Raw genomic sequence first — 11,270 nt, 5'->3', positions numbered from 1 at the left:
CATTTTTTCACAGCCGGGAACTTAAGTCGAGAAACATGGTATATGGTAAAAGTTCCAAATTCACCTCGTCGAGAAATGCAGCCAAAGGGTTAAAGTGGAGGACCACACACCCTTGGCTGAGGTGAGGCCCCCGTGTGAGGTGAGGCCCTGGCCAAATGGCTCTGCTGGCCCCCCCTCTCACAAGGCCTGGTCATTGTCGTCGTCATCGTCGGTAACCGTTTTCAATCTGCTGCTAGATGAGGATCTCGCCACAGTTCTTCCACAGATCCCTGTCTTGGGACCGTTACTCCCAAAGATTTAATTCTTCCGTGTGCAGCTTGTACTTCCCGAATCCTTCTTGCCTTCAGATTCCAGATGGACACCAGTCTGTCGCAGGGCACACACAGACCCAGGGACAGACACACACACTCACAACAGGGCCAATTTTCTCATAAGCCAGCCAGTATGTTTTTGGACTGTAGGAGGAAACCAGAGCACCTAAAAAATCCCACAGGAACACATGGAGAACATAAAGACTCCACACAGAGCAACCCAGGAATTGAACCTAGGTAGCAATGCTCACCACTTCCCCTCCATGCCACCCTCAATCCAAATACAATACTTTATAAATAGAAAAAAGAAAAATATAACTAAATGAAGAGAATAATAAGCTGTGTTACTTATGTAACAGAGTATGCACTTGTGGAATTGAATAATACAATTTGTAGTTGAAATAGTGATAGAGATAGAGGAGGTTATGTGCTATATGTACATGTACAATGGGACTCTTATTTGTGCTGTTCTCTCTGGACAGGCACAGTGCAGCAGTAAATATCACACAATGTAGTCAGGACATTACAAAACAGTAAATTATAAACAGTGACAGTATGTACAGACAATAAACAAACAGAGCAATAAATACAAACAAAGCAATACATGTTTGGTAGAATGTCAGAGTGCAGAGGTGCATAGAATTCTGTGGCCTTGCATAGTTAACTGTTAAGGATGCTCATTTCCGTAGAGTAGAAGCTGTTCTTAAATCTAGTGGTCAGAGGTTTAATAGTGTGGTACCACCTGCCAGGGGGAGAACAGTTTGTGGCCTGGATGGTTGGCATCCTGAATGATGGATTGGGCTTTATTGCAACAGCGGACGGTGTGAATCTCATCGATTGATAAGTCACATCCTGTAAACCTCTGTGCTGTTGCTACAGACCTTTATAGAGCATCTTTGTCATGCATGGTAGTATGCTATCACACTGGTGAGGACACTTTCTGTAGTGTTGGAGCAAAAGTTCATGAGTAGCTGCTTCCCCATACTGCATTTCTTTAGGCACTTCGGAAAGTGGACACACTGGGGCGTGACTCCCTCTGGCTCTCCTGAAGTCCACAATGCGTTCCTTTTTCTTGCTGACATTCAGCGCCAGATTATCAAGACACCTTGTTGGAAGGTGCTCCACCTCCTTCTATATGCAGACTCATCAATGTTGCTGATCAGCTGGATAACTGTGGTATCATCAGCGAATTTGGTAATGTGGTTGCTGTTGGAAGTGGCTGTGCAGTTGTAGGTGAACAAGGAGTATGGCCTATGGCTGAGACAGCAGCTCTGGGGAGCTACAGTGACTAGGATCACTGTGGAGCAGGTATTGTTGCCAATTTTTACCGCCTGAGGTCTGCCCGTCAGGAAATCCAGTATGACGCTGCAGATAAGAGTTGTATAAGCCCAGATTCCTGAGTTTTGAGTCAAACGTGACAGGAATAATTGTTAAAAACCCAGTTGTTAACCGCATCGTAACATAGGTGCCCCACGTCTAAATGTTCTAGGGCAGTATGTAGTACAGTACAGGGGACTACACTGCAGGAAACTAGAAAAATGTAACAATTTGTAGTGTTCTCTGACCTAGACCTTAATTATTGAAGTGATCAGCAGAGGTTGGTTCTGATTAATTAGGGCTTGGTTAGGAAAGCAAGGTTCAGTTAAGCAATAAAGCCTCGATTAAGTCTTTACTGGCACAGTGAGTTGATGGGCCAGAGTTGCCTGTCTCTGGGGTAACCAGTAGAAACTGCCTCCTTTTTACACTGATTGTCATTTTGTGTTTCTAATGAGGAGCGACTGATTATTTCCTTTCAGTGCTGCCTTCCGCAGACGCACTGTTGTATATTCCTTCAGCATCGCTTTCCTGTTGTTGAGATGATTTGTTGAATTTCCTGTCTACATATGCTTTTACGCTGCTTAATTCTGTTCTGTTGTTGCTGATCAGCCTAGAGAACAGAGGGTTCTGATAGGATTGGGAGAGATCGTGATGAAGGGGGAGGAAATGGGTGGTAGAGAACGTGACCGGCATTGACCCAGACCACCTCGCTTCCTCCACCCACACAGCTGCCTGGCTCTCTCTGGTCAGTCTACCTGGAGGGGACTAAGACAGAGTAAGGGGTCACAGCACAGCCAGTAACAACTCAAGCCAAAGAAACAAAAATCACACACACACAGGGCACCAAGATCCATCCATTCCATCCACCCATTTTCTAATTGCTTCTTCCAGTTTAGGCCTGTGGGGGAGCCAAAGCATATCCCAGCAAGCAGTGGGCTTATGTCTGGATAGACCCTGGATAGGACACAAGTCAATCACAGGGCAGGAACGCACGCACGCACACAGAGCAGGGCCAACTTTCCCAGAAGCCAATTAACCTGCCCATATGTCTTTGGACTTGGGAGGAAACTAGAGCACCTGAGGGAAACCCACACAAACACAGGGAGAATGTACAAACTCTACACTGACGGCCACCCAAGGATTTCAAGCCAGAGCCCCAGCACTGCGAAGAAGCAAAGCTAAACACCGTGCCACCCTGAGGTACCAAACTAGGAAATTAGAACTTGTTTTAAATGTGTGGACTAGAAATCCCAGCGATATAGGCCTCCTTTGTGCACAAGCAACGATGAGAGCCAGATTCTCCAGATACGCGTGGATGTCTTGTGAACAGGATTAATGATCACGGGGTGGGAGAACTAAGCTCAGGTCACAAAATTCCCCAAAACCAAGAAGGCGCGGTGTGTAACCATGATCTTTTTCCTCACTTGTTGATCTGAATAGCCTGTTCTACATGTTCTTCATGGCTCTCTGCTGATGCTTCTGCACAGAACACCTCTGCTAACTGTCCCAGCACAAAGAGCCGAGCTGCATGAAAAGCTCTGCTGTATGTCTGCTGAAAAGGCTCGGTCTTACTGCATACTGCATACTCTTACCGGATGCTTCTGAAATTAGGGTGTGATGTGCACTGGACCTCCTTCTGCACATTGTCAGTGCTGCCTGAGTTTCCGGCCATAATGATAGCAAGTGAGCGCAGCAAAAGGACACCCCAAGCAGAACCAGACTGCAAAAAATGAAAAACTCATAGCTCTTATTACCATGTGAGAAAATAAGATACCTTCTTTCTAGTCATTTTAATCCCTTTCATGGTTTAAATTGGCATTTAGTGCTGAGATATTTCAAGACTTTCAGTAGTTTTGAGTAAATCTGCACACACAGACAAAATGGGGTTAATATATAAAAAGCAGTTTACTGCCCAAATGCCTTGCAATATTTAAAGTTAAAGGTTGCATTGGAGGAAAGCCAGTGAGAAGTACCTGAGCATTTTACTGCTATTCTCCCAGCTTTGTGCAACATTGATAATGTTAATAAGGTGACTTGCATTAAGCCAAGGCATCCTGCGGGAAGCTGCCTATACTAGAGCACTTGTGGATCCGACTAACAGTGTTCGCAGACAGCAAGAGAGTAAATGTGGAAAGTGCATGTCGACTGGGTATCCAACATATCAGACATTATCTGACAATACTGGGAGTTACAGGAGTAAAGCGAAAGGATTTAAAAATAAACAAACCTGTAAACAATAACTGGAGCAGAGAAGAAAAACACAAAATCATCTGGAGGAGGAGTGGTCAACAGCTGATTTACAGCCAAGCAAATCTGTTGCTGCCCGCAAAAAAAGAGAAGTTTGCAGCATTGCATGCCTTTGCTCTTGCATTGGTAAGCATGTGTGGGGCTTTAGGTTCAGTTCTTCCGTAAAGGAAATAAGGCACATGCAGATGCAGAAGCCGGTTTTCTTCCAGCTGGTTTTTGCTGATGCGAGGCGGCCGTCTGTTTCATATGTAGCCATACATTCAATCTTGCTGCGATCGGAGTTGGTTGGGTGACTCAGAGTTTGGGCTCTCAGACCGCAGCCTATATGGTTTAATATCCGATTCCTCCCTCATGACGTAGGGGAACCATCTCCGAAGCACCGCAAGCAGCTCCTAAACCAGAGGCCCTTGCCCTCAGGGGTGGCAGATGACAGGCAGCTGTGGGGAGTTTTTTTTCTGTATTCAGAGAGAAATCTCCTGGCCTGACTTCTTCCACTCTTCAAGGAAAACTGAGGTAGAAACCGCTTTTCTAAGGTGTGGATTTCTCGGATTTGTGCCGTACACGGTGTCTTTTTCTGTGCATAGAAATCAGAAAATATACTGCAGCAAGGTTGCATCGGAATGGAAAGTGTGAACTATTTTTTTTTCAAGGGTAAGGGAGCGAACTAACCTGAAAGTGCACAACACCGCTGTTTGACGGCCTGCCCCTGTACAGATCAGTGTGGTCAAAAGTGTCAGTAATATCTGTAGAAGTGCATTTTCGGTCTTAATGTTAGCTCATTGCCCTGCCTCGTGTTGGTGTTTGTGAAAGCAGTTCTTTGGCATGGGGATGCTCAGAAGCCTGGGGAAATGTTCAGAATGCTGAGAACTGTGCGGCAATGTTGGCTTAATGCTGTTAGGTCTGTAAAATACTTCTGATCTGGGGAATGTGTGTTTTTTTCACCGTATGGCAACATGGAAAGCCATGTTGTTGCTATTTTTAAAAGGGTTTCCTATCATCTGTTTTTTGGGGCTCGCTATGTTACATCTGATAAAGTTCCATCAGAGATCATTCTAAGCAAATAGGGGACTCTTCCTCAGATGTACTGTAGATGCCAATAAGAAAACCAAATACACAACACTCTCTCACACCTTTTCTGGCTGTGTCCAATGTTCCAAATATTTTGGAAATAATCATTTCAGTAGTACTCAAAGTGTTTGGGAAGAACATGCCCCCAGATTCTTTGATTGTTCAGAGGTAGCTCTTAGACTAACAAATGAGGAACAACTGGTACTACTGTTTGGAATGGTTGTTGCCAAAAATATTGTTCTAAAAAGATGGAAATCTATCCTTGTACCCCGTTTCTAGAGCTGGCTCAAAATTATCTCCACAATTACGATGGAGGGGATTTGTTTCTTTTGGGACAGGCACTGCGGAGCAATTCCATAGGATCTGAGGTCTCTTTCTTGAATGTTTGGAAAAAATTGAGCTTTGTACATATCCAGTCATTCTGTGATTCTTTTTATTTCAGCAAGAAAGGTGTAAAAAGGCATAAGCAAGTTTTTTTTTTGTTTTCATGTATTTTGTGTTTGATTTTTGTTTCTTGTTAATTGTTTTCCAATTTATCTTTTTAATTTATCTAAAAAAAGAAAATCAAACAAAAGTCTAAGTTAAAGGCTTGTAGAATAGAGGTCTTTTGAGGGTTAAATATCAACATGACCTTAAATGGCCAGGAAAGGGGAATCCAATATTAGTCATATATTCTTAAGAATAAAGTAATCCCATCACCTTTCTGAAACTGGGTATTTCTTCTTGTATATCTTCTGTGCATGGTGCTAAAGCCTCAATTGATAATATCAATATCTGATTGTGGGAAAATACCACCAAAAGTAACAACAGCACATCTAAATTGACACAATCATATTACTCATTTTTGCTTCCTTGCAGTGAGCTCTTACACAGTGAAGGCTGTGTAAAATATCTTTTCCCCAGTGAGATTATCCAGCATTAACATTGTTTTCAAGTTAAAAACAAATGACACCAAGCCACCAGCCCCTATTGAAGGAGGCTTAACCTTAAACTGTGATATTGTTTGTATATACTCTGTACATTAACAATCGGAAGCTTTGTACTGTGGCCCGATCTTTAGGCTTTGTTCCCGGCAATAAAGGCCGCTTTGCCTCCCGAAGGCTGAATTTGACTTGTCCTCTAATCAGCTGTTGTGCTCTCCTTCTCTCTGACCTGCTGAGATTGTGTTTTTGATTTTCCTGTTTGTTGGTACAGTATTTGTAACCAGGCTGAGAACTCTTGAGCTTCTTGTAAACTCGCAAGCTTCCTGTAAGCACCGGGGCTTCGAGAGTGTTTTCGTACAGAGCGCTGTGTATTGGGCTCGGGCACTGCGGGCTTCGTGTAATTTGTGTTCTGAAACTTGATTGTGCTTTGTGTAGAACTTGGAACCCGCCGGACTGTTCTGCCTGCTGTGCCCCCCTTCGTAAGATGACTCACCGAGGCAAAGCTCGGTATGAAATGTGCGTCTGTTGGCTGGCTGGGGACCAGTGATGGTGTTTCAAAGCATCGTCCTCGGTAGTTTCTGTTCTCGTAGCCAGAAAGGAAAAATGCGCAATGCTCGCTGAGGATGAACAGAAAAGCCAGACAGCTGTTGCCGTGCCGGGGTCCGAGGTGTCCTGTACAGCTCCAGTACGAACTGCCTGCTGTATGTTTGTTTTTCTTAATTGCTCTTTGTGATTCTCTCCCCCTGCCAAGTCGCTCAGCGTAGCCGAGGGAGAGACGCTGTAATTTACTCGAGAACAAATAGCTCGTCTTGGAGGCTTCCAAACAACTGGAATCACTACCCGCCGACCGCAAGCCAAGCTGCAATATCAAACACTGCATTCATTCTGGGGGCCAGGATTTTTCTTCTTCGTGGTTTAAGGTTGGAGAGCGAACCCTATCATTAAACGCTGGCGATCTGTAGCAGATCGTGCTCTGTGTTTTGGGAGGGCTGTGAGAAGAGGCAGAATGAGGAACACAGGGGAATCTTAAAAGGGCCAAGAAAATCCAAATGTACCGTGGGCTTCTCAGCGAGGCTGGGCTGTGAGCAAGCGTCCAGGATGTTTGTCACAGTACATGCCCTGCACGTGTTCGCCTTCAGACGAGTGCCCTGCACTGTGGTCAAAATGGGCTGCATCAGGGCAAAGCACGGTGAACTGAAGCAGAAGCATACTAACAGCCCAATCAAGGCATGAATCACTGTGTAGGAAACCACATTAAATGAAGGTAAATGAGTCTCGCGAGCTGGCAAAGACCCTGGAAGGTTTACTGTAGTGAGCATAAACAAGACGCCCCTGAATTTCCTATTCTCCTTGTAACAAGTCACAATGTCACAATTCGAAGGCCTTCCATTTTAGCCAGGCCGGTCCTCGGATGTGATTAAGAGCGCGCACATCTGGCACAACTGCTCCCTGGCTGCAATGGAGCCGCATGACTACGCTGAGCAAAGAACCTTTGGCCTACTTTCAGCCCACACTAGAGATCAAATAACACCCGCCAACGCTTACAAAAAGGTTTCTAGGGAATTCTCTCTGCCTTTCAAACGCAGATGATGTGGAAAGGCATGGGGAAGTGACAGTCGCTCAGTTTTAAAACTCCTCTTTCCTTGTCAGAGCAGGGGGTTGCCTGGCTGTGCTTCCACCTGAGTCTTTCAGTTACTTAGCTCAATCCCTTACTGACTAAATTGGTCCAAACGACCGGTATTCTCAGATTTGTAAGCTGCCAAGAAGCTTTCACTTCCAAGGAAACTCTGTGTGTTTGCGTGTTCAGTTCCGGGATTGAGTGTCGCAGCCCTGAGTCTTGAGTCTCCCCTGTTCAGGGCACAACTCATTTCGCCATGTTCGCTCTGTGCCTGCCCAGTGGAGACAGCTCTCTATAACGAACGACTCATGTGGCAGGTGCTTAAAATATTTAAAACGTTTCAAAAACATTTTTATTGTAATTATCAAATTAAAAATTCAGGTGCAGCTTATTTTTTTCCGTTTAGTCATTATGCAAACTGTTCTCAAGCTAGCTAGAACTTGATGGCTTTAAGGCACGAGGTTTGTCGTACGCATGTATTGAAACGTACCAAGACTTATGTCTGCTTGTTTTATAGCAGTCACAGCCCTGGAGGTGAATGATTCAGGCTGATGTGGTTAAGTTAATTCGGTATCGATCTCGAGAGACTCCGCTTTGCTCACTCTGTTCGTCCCGTGCTGCTGATGCGTGTGCTGCTCCGTTCATTCCCCGCTGGAAACACACGCCATTCGCCCGCTGGTTTTAGGTAGCGGTTACTTCTGTTTGTAATATTTGTGAAATTAGCTGAAACCTCCTAGGAGGAACATTACAATTTGAAGAAGGAACATTACAAAATGTCTTAACTGGCTTTCCTGTAAGAGAAGTATATAATTTGTGAACCTGACCTACATTACAGGTCTTTCTATTTATTAATCATAGAATGAGATATCCATATATTTATGCCTAATATCCCTGGACGTGGTAGAAAAAAACATTGTTCAGTTTGAGTGGGGCACTCTTTACTGTATGATGATCTTCCTTCGATTCGTTTAAGGTCATTGAATAGCTGACATGTTTCACACCTCGAAGGAGTCCTTCCAACATCGCACCTTTATCAGTCTTGAACTCTTGAACAGGCCGCCCTTAAAAGCAGCGAAGAAACCTAATTTCCCTGCCTGCACCCCCCCCCTCCTCCTCCTCCCCCCCCCATCGCTTCTACTTAGTGTCCCTTATCACGACTTGTCATCGAGCAGTCATATCCTAGCATTGTCCCAAAGGAAAGGTGAACTCAGAGATTTAAAAATAAACAAAGCGTACCCCCCCAACTACACACCCTGCTCAAGAAAATGGGAAGGAAATTAGTTTTTCAAAAAGAAGAAATAAAAAGTGTTGTGTGTTTGCATGTTGGTGATGTTTTTTTAAAGGGAAGGGTATTTTCTTCTGTTTCGTGTTCCCAGATCTTAGAAAAAAGGGGGCTCGAGGAGGGACAGCCCACAGAGGATGGGAGTGACGTGTCTAACCAACCCCCCCAGGCTCCTTCTCTGACCACCCGCCTCTCGGATGCAGCTGCGAAGGCCCTGTGACGTGCGGACCGTGCCGGAGGTGACGGGGTCAGGGAAAGTCTCGAGCTGCACTGGGGAGGGGGTTACGCGCCCTTCAGTTTGGATCTCTAGGGAGTTTTGGGGGCAGTCCTGTTTTCTAAGGAAAAAAAACACGTTCTAGGCAACTTTTTTTTTTTCGCTCAAGATAAACATTTGTTTTTTTTCCCCAAATAAAGATGGTAAACTTCATGACATTTTTAACCAAGTAAAACACAACGCCAAGCTCCCATCTTCATTATATTCACATTCTCCCGTAATGCGATAATACGCTATATGTGTCATTAAAATTTAGAAACATGTCTGAACTTCAAAATATTAGCTGGAATTTTTAGTCTGTGATAATGTGTTTTAGTTGCACTTCAATTGCCTGTTTCGGTACTTAAAAGCATGAAATAACACCTAATTTAACGGTTGTTAATTCAAAATTCTTTGTGTGAGATATACAATGTTCTACGTTAAACATCTATTAAATTGTTAAAGTCTTAAAGTCTCACACGTTTATGGGCTGAAAGCACGGTAGCTATGACAACATAATATACATTATTTTGCAAAATCATCGAAGATACTCACTCTGTCTGCTGCTTGGAAAGTTAAAAGGTAGAATCTGCTTTTCAAACTTGATTCCAGGTACACGTCAGGCTTTAAGGCATCTACAGCCTGTATAATCACCAGCCAAATGCCTGCCGTCATGATTGCGTTATTAATTTTTGTTTTCGTTTGTTTAAATGATTATTTTGATCTCGACAAGCTTTGAAAAATCAAATGCAGAACATGTCGACCATTAGAAAAAAACACATTCAGATTTTTTGGTTTTGCTCTGAATACCATGCTCAGATGTGCGATTGTTTAGAGATAATCTGATCTCCAAACACTGTGTGTCTAATCGTTCTCTTTCTTGAAATGGTACTCTGTGATTACGATTACAATCAGCAGTGGAGGACTTCTGTAGTAACAGCCCAACTGTGTGCGGAGCCCCGGGCTGAAATCGGTACCCAACGTTACCAGAAGAGTTCCGATTAAAGGCATAAGAGTACACCACTACAAGAAAAGTCAATGAAGAAAATAGACTATAATTGATCACTATTTGTATCTCACTCGCTGTTGCCATGCACTTCTGTAAAGGCCAGATCTGGAGCTATACACCCTAAGTCACCCGTTATTGAGAGGTTAGGATCACTCGATTAAGCCACTGATCAGTTAAGCAAGTAGCATTTCAGCAAAGGGCCTTAAAGGCAGAAGGAGTTTTGTTCCAAACATTCTCCAAATTACTTTATTGAATACACCTCATGTTTAATTGATCACGGATGGCTGGAACATTTGTTCTGTTTTCTTACCCCTCCTTACATTTCAGGGTCACAGGAAGCCAGAGCCTATCCTGGCAAGTAACGGGTGCCAGGCGGGGTACAGCCTGGACGGGACGCCAGCCCATCGCAGGGCAGACATACAGACACACACGGATGGATGGAAAGGTTACAAATCAGAGGAGGCCTTTCAGCTCATCGAGCTTGGCAGTTAGTAGCTAATTAATCCAAGGACTCCGTCCAGCTGTTTCTTGAAAGAAGCCAGGGTATCGGCTTTTAATCACATGGCTGAGCAGCCTGTTCCACACTCCCACCACCCTTTGGGTAAAGAAGTGCCTCTGTTCCTTAGAAATGCCACTGGAATGTGTTGGTCATTGCTGCACACAATGATAGTTTCCAAACTTGCACACTCTGGGGTTTCACCGTGATTTTGGGGGAGGTCTGATAAAAGTTTTGGGGATATACAGCCACCCAAACACCTCTTCACAAAAACTCTTTATACTCCTTATCAGAGAGGTTTGGAACAAATGCACCACACAAGCCCTGTACATGAAGCGACAGGCTTGATGTGGTGATATACAGTACTGCGCTGTGTTTCCTATTCGGCATGTTGAGTGGAAAAAGCACGCTGGAAAACCACACTACTGCTACAGGGAGATCCTGGGTCATAATTCACCCTGTGCAGCCCATCCAAGCAGAGAACGATCGAGTACAGAGATACTGCAGATACTGAGCAGCGTTTCTCAGTCTGGGCAAAACATTTTTAGGGGAGATTAGGTGCAGGAGTTCAACTGCTGCCTGTCGCTTTTATCAGCACAAATACCCCCCTGGGTAAAGCCATTCTGTGGTGTGAGATAATTCATGCACAATGCGGCAACCTGACAAATCATCGTCAGCCCAGCAGTTCAAGATAAGCCACAGTGTGCAGTTTACAGTGCAGTTTTGCTTTTTGTCCGAGGTGCAAC

General features: G+C 44.4%; 1 protein-coding gene across 1 annotated transcript in view; it reads left to right on the top strand.

Moving 5' to 3' along the window:
- The window catches only part of fdx2 (ferredoxin 2), a 40,351-nt gene that overhangs the window by 3,975 nt on the left and 25,106 nt on the right, over window positions 1–11,270 (top strand). Inside the window, exons 2-3 of the mRNA XM_088603523.1 lie at window positions 8,861–9,005; window positions 10,356–10,515. The gene's annotated coding sequence lies outside the window, so the exon portion shown is untranslated. The remainder of the gene's footprint in view (window positions 1–8,860; window positions 9,006–10,355; window positions 10,516–11,270) is intronic.

This window comes from Lepisosteus platostomus, chromosome 13, assembly GCF_059453375.1.
Source record: "Lepisosteus platostomus isolate fLepPlt1 chromosome 13, fLepPlt1.hap1, whole genome shotgun sequence".
Classification (NCBI taxonomy): Eukaryota; Metazoa; Chordata; class Actinopteri; order Semionotiformes; family Lepisosteidae; genus Lepisosteus; species Lepisosteus platostomus.
The sequence above is the reverse complement of the archived record's forward strand: the minus strand, read 5'-3'. Positions and strand labels throughout refer to the sequence as shown.